This window comes from Lycium barbarum, chromosome 7 (genome assembly GCF_019175385.1).
Source record: "Lycium barbarum isolate Lr01 chromosome 7, ASM1917538v2, whole genome shotgun sequence".
Taxonomy (NCBI): domain Eukaryota; kingdom Viridiplantae; phylum Streptophyta; class Magnoliopsida; order Solanales; family Solanaceae; genus Lycium; species Lycium barbarum.
In genome coordinates this window covers 5271213-5290347 of record NC_083343.1, presented here as the reverse complement: position 1 = coordinate 5290347, position 19135 = coordinate 5271213, and the positions used below count along the sequence as shown (strand labels likewise).

At 37.6% G+C, this 19135-nt stretch overlaps 1 pseudogene; it reads right to left on the bottom strand.

Moving 5' to 3' along the window:
* Positions 1–14438: 14438 nt before the first annotated feature.
* On the bottom strand, positions 14439–17721 carry LOC132602987 (receptor-like protein Cf-9 homolog; annotated as a pseudogene).
* Positions 17722–19135: the final 1414 nt, after the last annotated feature.

Here is a 19135-nt window from a genome sequence, read left to right as displayed (position 1 = left end):
CAATCAGCTGACAGCTACTAAGAATCTGGATCAAGCTCACCTCCCTGTCTACCTGCGGGCATGGACACAGCATCCGAAGAAAACAGACGTCAGTACGAATATTGTACTGAGTATGAGAGGCATAAACAATAACAACATATCAATGAAATATGAAGGCATCAATGAAATAGGGAGGCATCAAGAAAGAGCAATCTGTACTGGCTATCAAATATAACTGAAATAATGCATGCTGACTTACTCATAATCATTACCATGTCATGTATGTATACATATATAAGCTGCCCGTCCATATAGGTACGATGTGATAATGTATAAGCTGCCCGTCCATGTAGGAGCGGTGTGATAATCATAGCCTGCGTCCAGGCCTCCCGCGTCCGGGGTATAAGCTGCCCACTATAGCGGTGTGCACATCTTCGTGCTTGCCCGACCGACCGACTATAGCGCGGCGCGGTGTGAGAAAATACATACATATATATATATATATAAAGCATGCATAAGAGCCCAATCAAAAGCCATAACTATATCGGAGTGACGTAAGGTCGGTGGCTTCCGACGTCATTATGGAACATTCATTGACATCCTGCCTCACCTTGAAGGAATTAGCATATAAGGTGAGTGTAAGCAATAAATAGCATCATTAACATCATAGGATCATCACATGAGTATTGGGATTTCTATACTTTACTCATTACCTTGTGTGGCTAATTATGGACATAGACTCATATTTTTCGGAACTTAAGGGAACTCATGGATAAGAAAGAGAGTCAAGCTATAAGATTCATGCCATAGAAAGAAAGGACTAGCCTCACATACCTTGAACTCTATCTAATGTCCAACGTCTACTTCTCGAGCTCGCAGGTCTAAAATTAAGATCACATAGGCCACAGTTAGATTAGTCACATCACTTACTAACCAATCCAAGTACGAATGAAACTTAACAAAATTCGGGCAGCATTTCCCCTGTAAACTTAACAATCCTCGAAATTCCAACTTAGCCAAACATCAATAAAAATACCAACAACAACAATACCAACAATTTCACATCAAACTAGAATTAAATCCATTCTTAAATTACTCCCAAAACAGTCCAATATACATTCGGATGCCAATGTTTGTATACACTTCTTTATTTCCGTATATCCATGATATAACAGCAACAACTACAGCCAATCCCCCGATATTCCAGCCCACAAAATAGTCCATAACGACCATAAAACAGTCCCCAAAATATCATCGCAAAATAGCCACAAATATTATAACAGCTCCAAAATATAGTCACAAAATAGCCACAAAAATTACATAAAACAACCCCAAAATATTGTCACAAAACAGCCACGAAAATTACATAAAACAGCCCCAAAATATTATCACAAAATAGCCACGAAAATTACATAAAACAGCCCCAAATATTGGCACAAAATAGCCCGGTATACGCTTTGTATACAATATATGTATACACTTTATTCTCCCAATTCAAGAACAACAACTTATCAACAACATCAACAACAATATCAACAATTATTATACATCATAACTCAGCTAATTCCATCCATTTAATCCACCTAAAACAGCCTCTTAATCCATAAATCCCAACAAAACAACAAACGAGTTTATAATGTTATTTTCTCCGTTCTAATCCGTTAATACTCTAAATAAACTTGTTAACCATGAAATATGGACCTTAATCTTACCTTAAGTATGCAGCAACCACTTCCACCCTCTCCTTCTTGGCTGATTTTTAGCTCAAATTGAAGGCAACGCGACGTACAACACTTTTCTCTTCATGAGCTTCGCGATTCGGGGCTTAGATTGTGGTCAAAATTTGGTTTCTCTGTCTACCTCTCCTCTCTCTCTCTCTATCTCTGAAAATTCTGAAATATTTCATTAAATATCATGGGTAATGGGCCTGACCCGAGTTGGAATCGGGTTGGGCTGAATTCACTGTTCAGCTCGACCTTTCTGCCTTAAAATGTCCATATCTCCTTATCCCGATGTCACATGCAGAACCACGACCTATGGTTGGAAAGCTATTTCAATTATCTACAACTTTCATTCTGGGAATGTTCCCAAATTCCCAAATTTCGATAGGGTTATGACCTCCCGAAGTCAAATCACCCGAAAACATATCTTAAAAATATTGTTTTGGAGGGCTTTCACTTTGATTTGGCTCAAGGGTCCTTTTTGGGTTGTGTTTAACTTCGCATATATTGTTAAAATAACTTTTCATATGTCCTAAAAAAAATCTCGACATGTGGACCCCACCTCAGCTTATGAATAATCCAACGTACGAAAATACGGGACATAACATCCTTCCCCCCTTTGGAACATTCGTCCCCGAATGTTAAACTATCCGGAAATTTTACAAAAATTTCGCCAGAGTTTCCCCTGTAATATGGAACTACCATCCTGTCACAACAACCCATAATAACTATGCCTCATAGGGCCATAATATAATAGCAACAGAATTTGGCCACACACGACCAATATGTATAAACAAGAAGTGTACATACCTCATAATCTTGGTGTTTCATCATGAACCTCTTCTGGGGGTTGAAATAAGTGCGGATATGTGGATTTTATTTTCTCTTCTGCTTCCCAAGTCATTTCTTCCCGGTTGTTATTTCGCCACAACACTTTGACTGAAGCTACTTCCTTATTTCGAAGTCTTCGTACTTGCCTGTCTAAGATGGCAATATGAACCTCTTCATATGCTAGCTTTTCTGTCACTTGCACATCATCCATTGGAACAATCCTCGTAGGATCTCCAACACATTTACGGAGAATTGAGACATGAAAGACTGGATGGACTGATTCAAGCTTTGAAGGCAAGTCCAATTCATAGGCTACATGACCCACCTTGCGGATAATTCTATAGGGTCCAATGTATCGGGGACTCAACTTCCCTTTCTTACCAAATCTCATCACCCCTTTCATGGGCGACACTTTTAAAAATACCCAATCATCAACCTGAAATTCCAAGTCCCGTCGGCGATTGTCCGCATAAGACTTTGACGACTTTGGGCTGTCAACAATCGATCTCAGATCACCTTAACTTTTTCTACCGCTTGCTGAATCAATTCAGGGCCTATTAGCTGTACTTCTTCTATTTCAAACCACCCGATCGGGGATCTGCATTTCCTCTCATATAAAGCTTCGTATGGAGCCATTTGAATACTGGAGTGATAGCTGTTATTATAGGCAAACTCAATCAAGGGTAAGTGGTCTTCCCAACTACCACCAAAATCTAATATGCATGCCCTTAACATAGCCTCCAAAGTCTGAATAGTCCACTCGGCCTGTCCGTCGGTCTGCGGATGAAATGCCGTGCTAAACTTCACTTGGGTACCTAAGCCCTCTTGAAAAGACTTCCAGAATTTAGCTGTAAACTGTGCCCCTCTATCTGTAATAATAGATATTGGAATACCATGGAGTCGCACAATCTCTTTGAGATATAACCTGGCATAATCTTCAGCCGAATATGTGGTCTTGACTGGAAGAAAATGAGCTGCTTTTGTTAATCTATCCACAATCATCCATATAGAGTCATGTTTGCCTCGGGAACGGGGTAACCCTACAACGAAATCCATGTTGACCACTTCCCATTTCCATGTAGGGATTTCCATTGCTTGCAATAAGCCTCCTGGCTTCTGATGTTCAATCTTTACTTGTTGGCAGTTCGGACATTGAGCCACAAACTCTGCTATGTCTTTCTTCATGCCATCCCACCAATATATCATTCTAAGATCGTGATACATCTTTGTTGCACCTAGGTGAATAGAATACCGAGAATAGTGAGCTTCTTCTAAAATTCGACGGCGCAATTCCGCAACATCGGGAACACATAACCTGCCTCGATATCTAAGAATTTCGGTCATGGAAACTTCAAATGGAGACTTTTATTTCTCATGAGATATATCCCTGTAATGACACATTCGCGGATCTTCATACTGGTGCTCTTCTATTTCAATATTCAAAGGCAAGACTGTAGGATCAATAACACTAATTTCTGCGTTGCTCGAATCAATTACATGCACTCCAAGATTAGCTAATTGGCTAAGCTCACGAACCATCTCTTTCTTTTCTGAAGGAACTTCACTTAAACTGCCCATTGATAAACGGCTAAGCGCATCGGTTACCACATTCGCTTTCCCGGGGTGGTAAGATTAAGGTCCATCTTTCATGGTTAACAAGTTTATTTAGAGTTTTAACGGATTAGAACGGAGAAAATAGCACTATAAACTCGTTTATGCATATTGGTCGTGTGTGGCCAAATTTTGTTGCTATTATATTATGGCCCTATGGGGCATAGTTATTATGGGTTGTTGTGACAAGATGGTAATTCCATATTACAGGGGAAACTCTGGCGAAATTTTTGTAAAATTCCCGGATAGTTTAACATTCGGGGACGAATGTTCCAAAGGGGGGAAGGATGTTATATCCCGTATTTTCGTACGTTGGATTATTCATAAGCTGAGGTGGGGTCCACATGTCGAGATTTTTTTTTTAGGACATATGACAAGTTATATGAATAATATATGCGAAGTTAAACACAACCCAAGAAGGACCCTTGAGCCAAATCAAAGTGAAAGCCCTCCAAAACAATATTTTTAAGATACATTTTCGGGTGATTTGACTTCGGGAGGTCATAACCCTATCGGAATTTGAGAATTTGGGAACATTCCCAGAATGAAAGTTGTAGATAATTGAAATATCTTTCCAACCATAGGTCGTGGTTCTGCATGTGACATCGGGATAAGGATATATGGACATTTTAAGGCAGAAAGGTCGAGCTGAACAGTGAATTCGGCCCAACCCAATTCCAACTCGGGTCAGGCCCATTACCCATGATATTTAATGAAAATTTTCAGCTTTCTCTTTCATTTTTCAGACCAAAATTTCCAGAATTTTCAGAGATAGAGAGAGAGAGGAGAGGTAGAGAGAGAAACCAAAATTTGACCACAATCTAAGCCTCGAATCGCGAAGCTCATGAAGAGAAAAGTGTTGTACGTCGCGTTGCCTTCAATTTGAGCTAAAAATCAGCCAAGAAGGAGATGGTGGAAGTGGTTGCTGCATACTTAAGGTAAGATTAAGGTCCATCTTTCATGGTTAACAAGTTTATTTAGAGTTTTAACGGATTAGAAAGGAGAAAATAGCATTATAAACTCGTTTGTTGTTTTGTTGGGATTTATGGATTAAGGGGCTGTTTTAGGTGGATTAAATTGATGAAATTAGCTGAGTTATGATGTATAATAATTGTTGATATTGTTGTTGATGTTGTTGATAAGTTCTTGAATTGGGAGAATAAAGTGGTATCAGAGCAGTTCAGTCCTAGGAAGTGTCTACGAGCCGTGTCTAGTAGAGTCTTGTTTATGATGTGTAGCGTGCCACGCTAATAAACAAGAGGCTACAGGGCATTTAGGAAAAATGATCGTCTTTCATCTTAAGAGATCGTGCGATAGAGCCACGTTAAGGATGCAACTATCTAATCTTTTCTGTTTAATTTTCAGCAATGCCTTTGAGAAAGAAGAAGAAAGTCAGCACAATACTAGGCGCTGCGAGAGAAGGCACCAGCCGAGAGCCCCCGGTTGAGCTAGGACATAGTGAGTCTCAGAGTGCCACTCCCTCTCATGCTACCTCTATTCTTCCAGTAGCAGAAGAGCATGAAGAGGTCTCCACTCCAGCTCCAGTGTATCCAGTCCCTCCACCGGTTGCTTTGGGTCAACAAGTGACCGAGGCCATCCATTTACTGACACAGTTGGTTTCCGCCCAGGCACAGCGGCAGAATGTGAGTTCAAGTGATCAGTCAGTTAGTACCAGAGCTCGTGATTTTATGAGTCTGAAGCCTCCGGAGTTTTTCGGGTCAAAGCCGGATGAAGACCCGCAAGGTTTTATTGATGAGATGCTGAGAACATTGAGAATTGTCCATGCCTCCGAGACTGAGTCAGTGGAGTTGGCATCGTATAAACTCCGAGATGTGGCGGTATTGTGGTATAATAATTAGATAGCGTCGAGAAGAGAGAATGCGCCTCCTCCCGTTTGGCAAGAGTTTGTGGATGCTTTTATCCGCCATTATTTGCCACCCGAGGTCCGCCGAGCTAGAGTGGACAGGTTCTTGAATTTGAAGCAAGGAAGTATGAGTGCTCGGGAGTATAGTATGCAATTTAATTCTTTGGCCAGGTACGCCCCGACTATGGTGGCCGACATGGGGGATCGGGTGCATAGGTTTGTGAGTGGCTTGGGACCACATTTATTCAGAGATTGCTTGACAGCCTCATTGCAAGACAGGATGGACATTTCCTGTATACAGGCCCATGCTCAGAATCTTGAGGGACGACAACAGCCGCAAAGAAGTGAGCGTGATATTGATAGAAGGCAAGGTAAGAGGGCTAGATCTATGGGAGCAAGCAATGAGTATAGAGGGGGACCGAAGCATACCTACTCCCGACATTCAGGCCAGTCAGTGACTAGTGCGCCCCCCAGATTTCCAGATAGGAGGTTCGATCGTTCTTTCCGGTCAGGACAGGGTCAAAGTTCGAGGTCCTCAGACTCCCAATTCATGGAAGATTACAGTCAGAGAAAACCCCCGGTACCGCAGTGCAGCCAGTGCGGTAGATTACATTCTGGACGATGTCGTCAGCATTCAGATGCTTGCTATGCCTGCGGTCAAGTTGGCCATATGATGAGAGATTGCCCTTCGATGAGAGGCAGAGTTGGGACTCAGCCCACAGGTTCAGCAGCTGGTTCTTCATCAGCACACCCGATAGCACAGACTCCCCAGATGACAGCAGGCCGAGGTAGAGGCAGAGGGGCAGCATCTACTTCAGGTGCCACCCAGCCTCGAGTATATGCTTTAGCGGGACGATAGGATCTTGAGTCCTCCCCAGATGTCGTTACAGGTACCTTGTCTATATTGTCCCGTGATGTATATGCTTTGATTGATCCCGGATCTACATTCTCTTATATTACGCCATATGTTGCCGGTTGTATTGGGGTGAGACCCGAGCCAATTAAACCTTTTGAGGTATTCACTCCGGTTGGTGATTCCGTGATAGCGAAGCAAGTATATAAAAATTGTGTCATTGTGATATGTGATCGCCAGACCAAAGCTGACTTAATTGAGCTGGAAATGATAGATTTTGACGTAATTATGGGCATGGATTTGTTGGCCTCGTGCTATGCTAATGTTGATTGCCGAGCAAAAGTAGTTCGATTTCAATTTCCGGGAGAACCCGTACTTTAATGGAAGGGTAACACGGTATCCCCAAAAGGTAGGTTTATTTCCTACCTTAAGGCAAGAAAGATGATAGCTAAAGGCTATATTTATCATCTAGTTCGGGTTCATGACACCGAAGCCACATCGCCAACTTTCCAATCTGTTCCGGTAGTGAATGAATTCCGAGATGTATTTCCAGACGAACTTCCAAGTCTTCCTCCAGAAAGGGAAATTGATTTCACTATTGATGTATTGCCGGACACCGAGCCTATTTCTATTCCCCCTTATCGAATGGCTCCGATAGAATTGAAAGAGCTAAAGGCACAGTTGAAGGATTTGCTTGACAAGGGGTTTATAACGCCTAGTTCATCGCCGTGGGGAGCACCAGTCTTGTTCGTGATAAAGAAGGACGGTTCCCTCCGAATATGCATTGATTATAGGCAATTGAATAAGGTGACGATAAAGAATAAGTATCCTCTTCCCAGAATTGATGACTTGTTTGATCAGCTGCAGGGTGCTAAATGGTTTTCTAAAATAGATTTGCGATCAGGCTATCATCAAGTTAGAGTTAGAGAAGCGGATATTCCTAAAACTGCTTTCAGGACAAGAAATGGCCATTATGAATTCCGAGTAATGTCGTTTGGGTTGACTAATGCCTCGGCGGTATTCATGAATTTAATGAATAATATATTCAGGCCATTTTTGGATCTCTTCGTGATAGTATTTATCGATGATATTTTAGTGTATTCTCGCACAGAATCAGAACATGTAGATCATTTGCGAATTGTCCTTGGAATTCTTCGAGCTCGAGAATTATATGCAAAATTCTCAAAGTGCGAGTTTTGGCTGAATTCTGTGACATTTTTAAGTCATGTTATTTCAGATGATGGCATACGGGTTGATACTCAGAAAATTGAAGTTGTAAGGAATTGGCCGAGGCCTACAACACCCACAGAAGTGCGTAGTTTTCTGGGATTGGCAGGCTATTATAGAAGGTTCGTAGAGGGATTTTCCTCCATTTCAGCCCCATTGACAAAGCTAACCCAGAAATCAGTCAAATTTCAGTGGAATGATGATTGCGAGCGTAGTTTTCAAGAGTTGAAAGACAGATTGACCTCAGCTCCAGTTTTAACACTTCCAGAAGGGCCAGATGGTTATGTTATATTTGCATATGTTATTTTGATAGCCTAAGGGGCACATGTATATAAAATCATTTGTGTTTTCAAATGAAAAATGGTTGTCTTATGATTATGAGATTATGAATGATAAATAAATGTAAAATGGTTATGACGAGTGAGGAAACGAGCGGTGCTCGGTGGTTAGCCCCGAGTACCCGCCGCGGCCCTAGTCGGGGGATTATTCGTAAGCTGAGGTGGGGTCCACATGTCGAGATTTTTTTTTAGGACATATGACAAGTTATATGAATAATATATGCGAAGTTAAACACAACCCAAGAAGGACCCTTGAGCCAAATCAAAGTGAAAGCCCTCCAAAACAATATTTTTAAGATACGTTTTCGGGTGATTTGACTTCGGGAGGTCATAACCCTATCAGAGTGACGTAAGGTCGGTGGCTTCCGACGTCATTATGGAACATTCATTGACATCCTGCCTCACCTTGAAGGAATTAGCATATAAGGTGAGTGTAAGCAATAAATAGCATCATTAACATCATAGGATCATCACAACATGAGTATTGGGATTTCTATACTTTACTCATTACCTTGTGTGGCTAATTATGGACATAGACTCATATTTTCCGGAACTTAAGGGAACTCATGGATAAGAAAGAGAGTCAAGCTATAAGATTCATGCCATAGAAAGAAAGGACTAGCCTCACATACCTTGAACTCTATCTAATGTCTAACGTCTACTTCTCGAGCTCGCAGGTCTAAAATTAAGATAACATAGGCCAGAGTTAGATTAGCCACATCACTTACTAACCAATCCAAGTACGAATGAAACTTAACAAAATTTGGGCAGCATTTCCCCTGTAAACTTAACAATCCTCGAAATTCCAACTTAGCCAAACATCAATAAAAATACCAACAACAACAATACCAACCATTTCACATCAAACTAGAATTAAATCCATTCTTAAATTACTCCCAAAACAGCCCAATATACATTTGGATGCCAATGCTTGTATACACTTCTTTATTTCCGTATATCCATGATATAACAGCAACAACTACAGCCAATCCCCCGATATTCCAGCCCACAAAATAGTCCATAACGACCATAAAACAGTCCCCAAAATATCATCGCAAAACAGCCACAAATATTATACCAAACAGCTCCAAAATATAGTCACAAAATAGCCACGAAAATTACATAAAACAGCCCCAAAATATTGTCACAAAATAGCCACGAAAATTACATAAAATAGCCCCAAAATATTGTCACAAAACAGTCACGAAAATTACATAAAATAGCCCCAAATATCGGCACAAAACAGCCCGGTATACGCTTTGTATACAATCTCTTTATACACTTTATTCTCTCAATTCAAGAACAACAACTTATCAACAACAATATCAACAATTATTATACATCATAACTCAGCTAATTCCATCCATTTAATCCACCTAAAACAACCCCTTAATCCATAAATCCCAACAAAACAACAAACGAGTTTATAATGCTATTTTCTCCGTTCTAATCCGTTAAAACTCTAAATAAACTTGTTAACCATGAAAGATGGACCTTAATCTTACCTTAAGTATGCAGCAACCACTTCCACCCTCTCCTTCTTGGCTGATTTTTAGCTCAAATTGAAGGCAACGCGACGTACAACACTTTTCTCTTCATGAGCTTCGCGATTTGGGGCTTAGATTGTGGTCAAAATTTGGTTTCTCTCACTACCTCTCCTCTCTCTCTCTATCTCTAAAAATTCTGGAAATTTTGGTCTGAAAAATGAAGGAGAAAGCTGAAAATTTTCATTAAATATCATGGGTAATGAGCCTGACCCGAGTTGGAATCGGGTTGGGCCGAATTCACTGTTCAGCTCGACCTTTCTGCCTTAAAATGTCCATATCTCCTTATACCGATGTCACATGCAGACCCACGACCTATGGTTGGAAAGATATTTCAATTATCTACAACTTTCATTTTGGGAATTGTCCCAAATTCCCAAATTCTGATAGGGTTATGACCTCCCAAAGTCAAATCACCCGAAAACGTATCTTAAAAATATTGTTTTGGAGAGCTTTCACTTTGATTTGGCTCAAGGGTCCTTCTTGGGTTGTGTTTAACTTGGCATATATTATTCATATAACTTGTCATATGTCCTAAAAAAAAATCTCAACATGTGGACCCCACCTCAGCTTATGAATAATTCAACGTACGAAAATACGGGATATAACATATTTAATACACAAAAAGAAAGTGTATTATTAATACACTTATCTAACACTTCATGCATATTATAAATTATATATTTAAATAAATTTGATGTTTTTATGGAAGCCAATAATTCTTGGTGGATTGACAAATATAATTTTTAATTTTACCAGTTACAGTTAAATGTTTATAACATAGTTTTACTTGTAATTATCTTATAAGTCATGACCTGACTGTGTAAACTGTCAGTTCATAGAACTTAAACTCTTTACAATATTGTACAATTTGGGAAAAAATTGATTGCTTTATCGACAGGTTTTATGAAGGTTGTAAGGTCTGGAGTTTTAATTTCTTACACTGCTGAAGGATGAGTTAGAATTCTTGGGGAGGGTAAGTTCCTTGTATCTGATAGTTTCCCTGGAAATGAAAGGACCAAAGATTGCCTGACTTCCAAGGTACATTTCTTGACTAATTAATTTAATTTTGCTTTATTATACTGTCACTTAATATAAAGTATCATTTGATCGGTGACAATCAGAGGATTAAGATAATTTGATGACTACGCTATATTTTAGTATCTGTGTGTGAGAGTAAACGTGCAAGAATCAAATATAGATGAGTTCTATGCACATTTCAGAACTCACAACCTCTAATTCATAAATCTGCCACTGATATGAATATTACTTGGGTTGTTTATTTACTATGCTTCTTTGTCGAAAAACAAAAAGGTAGTTCGGAAATGAAGATTAATGCATCAATGTTTATTATACTTTTGAATACAGATTACATATTAAGAAGCTATACAAATAGGTGAAGAAAGGACCAATCTGTTTTGCTTTGGTACTAATGATTAGCGGAAGGTTCAGTTGCCTATTTGTTTCAGCAATCAGAATATATCGCTGCCAACTAATCGCGATTCTGAATAAAATAGCTCATCACTTATGTCACCACATTCACATACAAAGTTTATAACTGATGCAATCAGTAGCGAAGGCAGGATATTCACCAAGAAAGTTCAGAATATGAAGAAGTAAACATACGAAAATTGCAAGATGAAACCCGATGTGAGCGCAGCAAAGAACAAGACTAACCTTAACCCGCTAATTTTAACTCGTCTTGTCATGCCGTATAACATTTAGTTCTACTTTTAGCCCTGCTTCATAGAGCGCTTCTTAAAATTTCTTGTTTTTTCCCTATCAATTTGCAGTGTTCTACTTTATTTTAAATTTTTTTATTTTTTTCTTCCAAATAAGTTTCCTTTCAATTATATATTACTTTGAAAATCGCCAAGGTTCCTAAAAAAAGTGTAAGGATTACATTTTTAATAATAGAGTACTCAAACAAAAAATTAATATGTAGGAAAAAGTACTCCACAAATGATGATGTCATAGTTGATAAGATTAACTATTCAATATAATTCAAACAGTAATTTCATTTTATTAGTGTACAAGTAGCCACATTCAGAATCAATTTACAAAAACTTACGTGCCCAGTTGTTTTAAGTTGATAAAGCCTTTATCATTTTATGATGATGATGTTTAAAAGATGATGAAGCCTTGTTTGCAACAACTTAAAAAAAGATAAAAAGACCAATTCGGAAGAGCAAGCAGCGCAATTAGGGGTCGTTTGGTAGTTTGTTAAGAGACCACTTATTCATGTATTATTCTCTGCATAACTAATACAATGTTTAATAGCTAGTAAGGACACACCTTGTTCATGTAATAATTTTTACATATTTATACCGCGTTTGGTAGCTAGTTAGGAAGTAAGTTATTCATGTATAAAATTAGTACGACGTTTGTTTGCAATTTAGGAACCCGCATAACTAATACATGTATAAGTTATGAAGGAATCTATGTATTATTTTGTGCGGAATAAAAGGTGGAATTACTAATATACAGGAATAACTAATACATGAATGAAAAATTGAAATGACAATATTACCCTCATCACGTCCCACTTAAATACTTCCTTTTCTAAACAACTACTTTTATATATTATTAATAATATTTTAATATTTTGTAGAAATATATAATATTTTAATTTTATTGTAAACAAATATTTTAATTTTAAAAAGTATATAATATTTATTAACTTTTAATATAATAAACCAATATTTAAAGAAATAATTTATCCATAACTAAACCATACATAAATAAACCTTCCATAACTAATACCTGCATAACTAAACCCTTCATAACTAATACTTGTATAACTAATACCTGCATAACTAATACCTACATAACTAATATCTATATTACTAATACCTGCATAATCCTATCTAGCTACCAAACAACCCCTTAGTTTTTTTTTTTGCAGAGAATGTGAACTTTAACGGAAGGATATTTTGTAAGTTAATTATAGATAGAATAGTCAGGACTAAATGTGCTCCATTATTTGAAGGAAGGGAGGATTATTAGTGCTCTACCTCAAACAATGACTATTTCGAGTGGAAGTCTAAATATAAAGGACCATTTTTGGATCTTCTCTTGACAAAAGTATAGCAGAAGGTGTGGCGAAAACACCAAAGCTAAAAATAGAGGAAAGTCTGCAGCGAGTGCAGCAGAGGGAGGGAAAGGGGTGGGGGGCGGAGGGGGTGGGGGGTGGGGTGGGGAGAGGACCATGTGAAGTTGGGGTCAATTTGAACACCCATGACCACTAAGCTAAGTTTCTCAAAATATATCAAGGGGGTTCATTGTAGTGTATATATCGATAAAACTTAAATTCAACCTTATATATGGCGTAATTTTTCTGGAAAAGGGGGTTTGGATGAACACCCTTCCCTCCACCTAGCTTCACCCGTGGATGCAATCAGACACTTGTTACGGGTATAAAGGCTTTCCCACATTCACATATATAGCTATTGGAATAATACACTCATAAGAGCCTCCATAAATCATTTTTCTTTCTCAAAACACACTTATTAGAATATTTCAATAAGCAAAATCTCTACATAAATAATTCTCAGTATCAATTTCATGTGTATAAATAAGCCCCTCCCTGCATTACCATGCTATTGGGCTACCTAGGGAGACTCTTCAATTTCAGTATAATAAGCTTCAGATCGGCGTTGTCGGAAAGAAATATGGCTCTGGTGGTGCCAAAATCACACCATGTATTGCATCCGTTAGTGTTTTGATGTTAATTAAAAAAAAACTTTTGCTGTTGTGATTTCAAAAAGATGTTTTACCATTTTTCTTCTATTCTTCTTTTTGAATAATTTTTCAATTTCAGAACCGTTAGAACCTGATAGAAACCCCTCACATTTAACTTCCTTTGTTAGAATGGTGTCTTAATTTTTATGCGACCTTTATATAGACCTGTCAGAGTTCAGATTTCTCATACTCAAAATTATCAGCGAGTCTCTGATCGATTTTACACACTTGCATCTCTTTATATTTTTGCCAAAATGTTTCTGCACTTAGTACAAATAATCATTGAGATTGTTTGGCATCATCTTGTTGACAACACTCTGTTTAGGTGCAGGCATTTTGACATTTGCCGGAATCAAACACCAAACAACTTTAATTTGTGTGCGTACATGTGCAATGCCGTTAACTTGTATCAACCAAACATTTGGTATATCCATGCTAGAAAAAAAGTAAGTAGAACAACCAATCGGGACAACTTATTAGAGACGTAGATAAATTTTTGTATGGAGCACTTGTGAAAGAGAAAAAAAAACTTGTTTCGGTTTTTGCTTAAACTCTGATAATCAACTCAAGGTTATTCAAACCCTTTAGCTCTTAAAAATACATACTTCCTTTCTAAACTCACTTAAAGATCCAATTTTTTTTTCTAGAACCTCCCTTTCTCTCAGACTAAATCCATTATGCCAACACCTTTTTATCCTTGACATCTGAAATTTTGAAAAATAAGATATTGTCAAACACTTGCAAATTATTTTTCCAAATATAGAGAGTTGTATAGTTGAACCATGCTAAAATCAAACTATATGATGTTAAAACAACCAATTACTAAATAATTAGATCATTGATGTACCTAAACCCTGTAATAACAACTTACAACTGCTTGCGGTAAAGATTTAAAATTTTATTCAAATGATTCCTCCATCATCACATATAGTTAGATTGTTAGTATCTTAAAACATTAGCTAAGGGTAATCCTTTCCAAAATCTTCTACTTATTGTAATTATTGGAATACAAATATGCTCAGTATAGATCCTCGATTAATTGTTATAACAAAATCATAACTACTTAATACTTACAATAAACTAAAAGATCAGGGTGCGATTACTTCTTCTCTGGTAATTCCTTTGACTTTGCTGCTTCTTTCTCCGTCGCATAACAATTTTGTTTCCTAGCTTTTCAATGATTCTTGCAAGCCATTTCAGATTTCCAGTTGAGAACATGAAATATACAATGGATAATCCAATACATAGTCCACTTCCATAGCCCATAAGAGCAGCTTTCCAAAAGTCATTGAGAAAATTAGAATCGCTTTCTTGGTCTAGCGCAGATGCAGTATCATTTGTCTCTGATACCCGATCATTGCCACAACCTTTCGAAACCGGGAATCCACGTAATCCAACATTGCCTTCATATGAGTTGCTCTCAAAAGTGTGAAATTGAGGTCCTTGAGGAATGCATCCTTGGAGATGATTGTGGGAGAGATTTAAGAATGCAAGATACGTAAGAGAAACAAGCTGATGTGGTATCTCCCCCGAAAGCTGGTTAAACGAAAGGTCCAGTGATTCAACTACAGATAAACTTCTAAGTGATGGTGGTATATGACCTTGCAATCCATTATGAGACAAACTCAACACCCGAAGTGCAACAAGATCACCCAAAATACTTGGAATATGTCCTTCAAATTTGTTATTTGAAAGATCAATAGTTGAGTAAACTCTTAAAACTCTAACAAGTTCAAGCTCTAGTCCCTTAGTTGCAACTGTTATAGAATCTTGGTAATATCCGTCTCCAAGATATCTTGGTCCCTTCATTGTTTGATCAATTATTTCATGGCTTTAAAATGTTGAAATAGACTCATCGGTAGGTTTCCCGTGAAGGCATTGTGAGAGAGATCTATGATTCAAAGCCCAATAAACATGTTTCCTTTCCTTGATGTTCTAATAGGTCCATATAATTTATTCGATTTCAAGATCAAAACTTGCAGCCTTTGCAGAGTTCCCAGCCATATTGGGAATGAGTCACTAAGGTAATTATCTCCAAGGTCAAGAACTTGCAGCTCTTTGCAATTGACCAATGATCGAGAAATTTTCCCATGTAACTTATTGCCATGCAAGTTGAGGCTTCTTAATGAACTTCCAATGCTAAAAGTTGTTGGAATAAACCCCGAAAGATTGTTATGACGCATGTCAAAAACCACAAGATGATCGCTCATGTTGCCAAAACATCGAGCAATTGCTCCCTTCAAATTGTTTCTACCTAAATCTAGAATTTGTAGTGATGTTAAATTGCAAATAGATGACGGGATCTCTCCACTTAGATTATTTTGTGACATCTTCAAGATCTGGAGGCCACGTATATTATCCAAACATTGCAGAATATTTCCTTTCATGTTGTTTCGCTCCAAATTCAGTTTTTTCAGTGATGTCAAATTACAAACAGATGAAGGAATTTCCTCAGTGATGAGATTGTTGTCACTGAGGAACAGCGTTTGCAAGTTTGTCAAGTTGCTAAAGGAAGCAGGAACTAAACCAGTGAGTTGATTACTGGATAATTGCATGTCATTGAGGTTAACCAAATTCCCCAACTCACTAGGAATGGGACCAGAAAGATTGTTTTCATACATCATCAAAACCTGGAGGCCACTGATATTACCCAAACACCGCGGAATTGCTCCCTTCAAATTATTTCTAGCCAAATGTAGAATTCCTAGTGATGTTAACTTGCAAACAAATGAAGGAACTTCCTGAGTAATGAGATTGTTGTCACTGAGAAAGAGAGTTTGCAAGTTACTCAAATTGCCAAAAGAAGTAGGAATTAAACCAGTGAATTGATTACTGGATATTTGCAGGTCATTGAGGTTTTTTAGATTCCCCAACTCACTAGGAATGAGACCAGAAAGCTCGTTATCAGAAAGGTACAAGAGTTTGAGTTTAGTTAAGTCACCTATCACTTTTGGAATTGAACCAGTGAGTTGATTATAAGATAACTGCAGATCATTAAGGTTTTTTAGATTCCCCAATTCACTAGGAATGGGACCAGAGAGTTGGTTAAATGAAACGTGCAAAAGATTGAGCTCAGTAAGGTCACCTAATGTTTTTGGAATTGGACCAGAAAGATTGTTGGCAAAGAAACTTAATTTCTGAAGTAACTTCATCTTCCCTATTTCTACTGGAATAGGACCAGACAATTCATTGGAGAAAGCAAAGAACAATTTTGCATTGATTAAGTTACCTACTTCTCGAGGGATATGACCTGTCAACTGATTTGTATCAAGATAAGCTTCAACAAGATTGACAAGTTTTCCTATTTCTGTAGGGATGGAGCCAGAAAGGTGATTCTCATTAAGATAAAGAAAAGACAAATTGTTCAAATTCCCCAATGAAGCGGGAATAGAACCATTAAGAGAATTTTTACTCAAAGCTAGTTCAGTTAGAGACCTTAGGTAACCTATTTCTCCTGGAATAGAACCATTTAAATAGTTATCAGCAACGTAGAGAGCCCGAAGCTTCACTAGTGAGCCGATTTGTGGTGGGATTGTGCCAGAAATCTGATTGAACGACAGGTCAAGATAGACAAGATTATTGAGCTTACCAATTTCAGGTGGTATTATGCTAGAGAGATTGTTCATGCTAAGATCAACATATTCAAGAAAAGGGAGAGATGAAAAGGGAAAATCATAGAGCGTACCAATGACACTAGCATTTGTAATATTCAACTTGTTTACGCTACCATTAAAGCATATAACTCCATACCAGTCGGTGCATGCATTAGAATTTGGTGTCCATGAAGCCAATAGGGAATTATTCTGGTTCTTGAAAGTTGCTTTCCATTTTAGGAGGGCAGTTGCTTCCTCCCTGGAAGCAAAAGTAACTGCAAAGAGGTACAAGAGGGTGGAAAACTGAAGTAAAGAGAATATTTTGCTGGGAACCATCATCGTATATTGAGTCGATTGTGCAGGGTACACTTTTTATATTCTAGTATATCATCATTATTCAATGGGTTAGCTAAAGACTAAAGAAAATGTATTTGGAAACGACTTCGAGGTCACTGAGTCTTTGTCTCATTCTCCATGGAAAAGTCATTAAAGGCAGAATCTATGTATATGTCGATTACTTTTCAAATTGGCCAAACTTGAAGTTGTTGAAATGTCACTACCATGGAAACTAAAGTAAAGATAAAAAAGCAAGCATCTAATTAAGTAACATCAGAGGTGGCCAACTATAAGATTTCAAGAGATTCGGGCTAATTAATATTTAATATGCGTATACCGCCGAAGGGCTTGCAAGTAATGGAAAAATCCAAACGTGGAACTTGGTTTCTATAATGAAGTCAGGTACTCAGCTATGCTTATGCAAAATTTAGAGCATATAAGTTCCTTTGACCACACAACAATTAAATGTCCAAGTCCCGAGTTGCTGAAATTCCATTAAACTTCAATGATATATTATCTCCATGAGAAAAGCTTCAATATTCCACATTTGTGCTAATGTTAACTTGTAATACCACATTGATTTTTGTTCCATAACTTAAAACACAAACTTGATATCATACAGAAATTAATATTAAGCAGCAAGAAAATGGATCATGAACAAACAGAGTGTATCAAAGCCCAACATGGAAAAATTGAACTTGTGATTTATAATCATTTGTATTTCAATGGAAATCAGGAAGAGCTTTAAGCTGAAATGCAAACCATCAGTTCATCCAGCAAAAACACAAGGAATTAGAATATGAGACTGCATCATACAAGGCATTTTCAATGTTTAAACCCTAACCACCAAATTTTAGTGTTCAAACCAAAATTTCTCGTTTTCAATCGTATGTATTATGAGGCAATTTCAAACACGTATGTAATAAAAAATATTTTGTTACCTAACATAAAAGAGTCCAAGAGCGAAATTCCAGTGAAAGATGGATAATGGGATTTTAGATCTCTAGACGCATATTTAACTTTGTTCTGTTAGTCAATATTAATTAGCTTTGAGAATTGAGAATCACGAAGGTGATATTAATTATACTGCTGTCAGGTTTACAAGTTGAAATTGAAAACAACAATAAAAAAGGATCAGAATAATAAATCTGACATGACTGCACTTAATCCGAATTCCATTGGTTCGCTGGTAATACTAACATACTCCATTGTTTATTAGTTTAAGCAGAAACCTTTCTTTCCTTAATTTTATTCTTGTTGTTTTTTTTTTTTAAAAAAAAAACTCTTCTTTTTATTATTCATTAATAACACATTAATAATGTATAAAGCAAATAAAAGGTCATCTCCTAGTACCTACTTCTATGTGTAGCTAGTCTCAAGCTTAGGAATCATTTGGACATGATTTGAAATCACGATTTGAAATCATGAGATGCAATCATATTTGGACATGTAATTTGAATTTCTTAAGTTATATTTTTTCTTATAGACATAAAAACC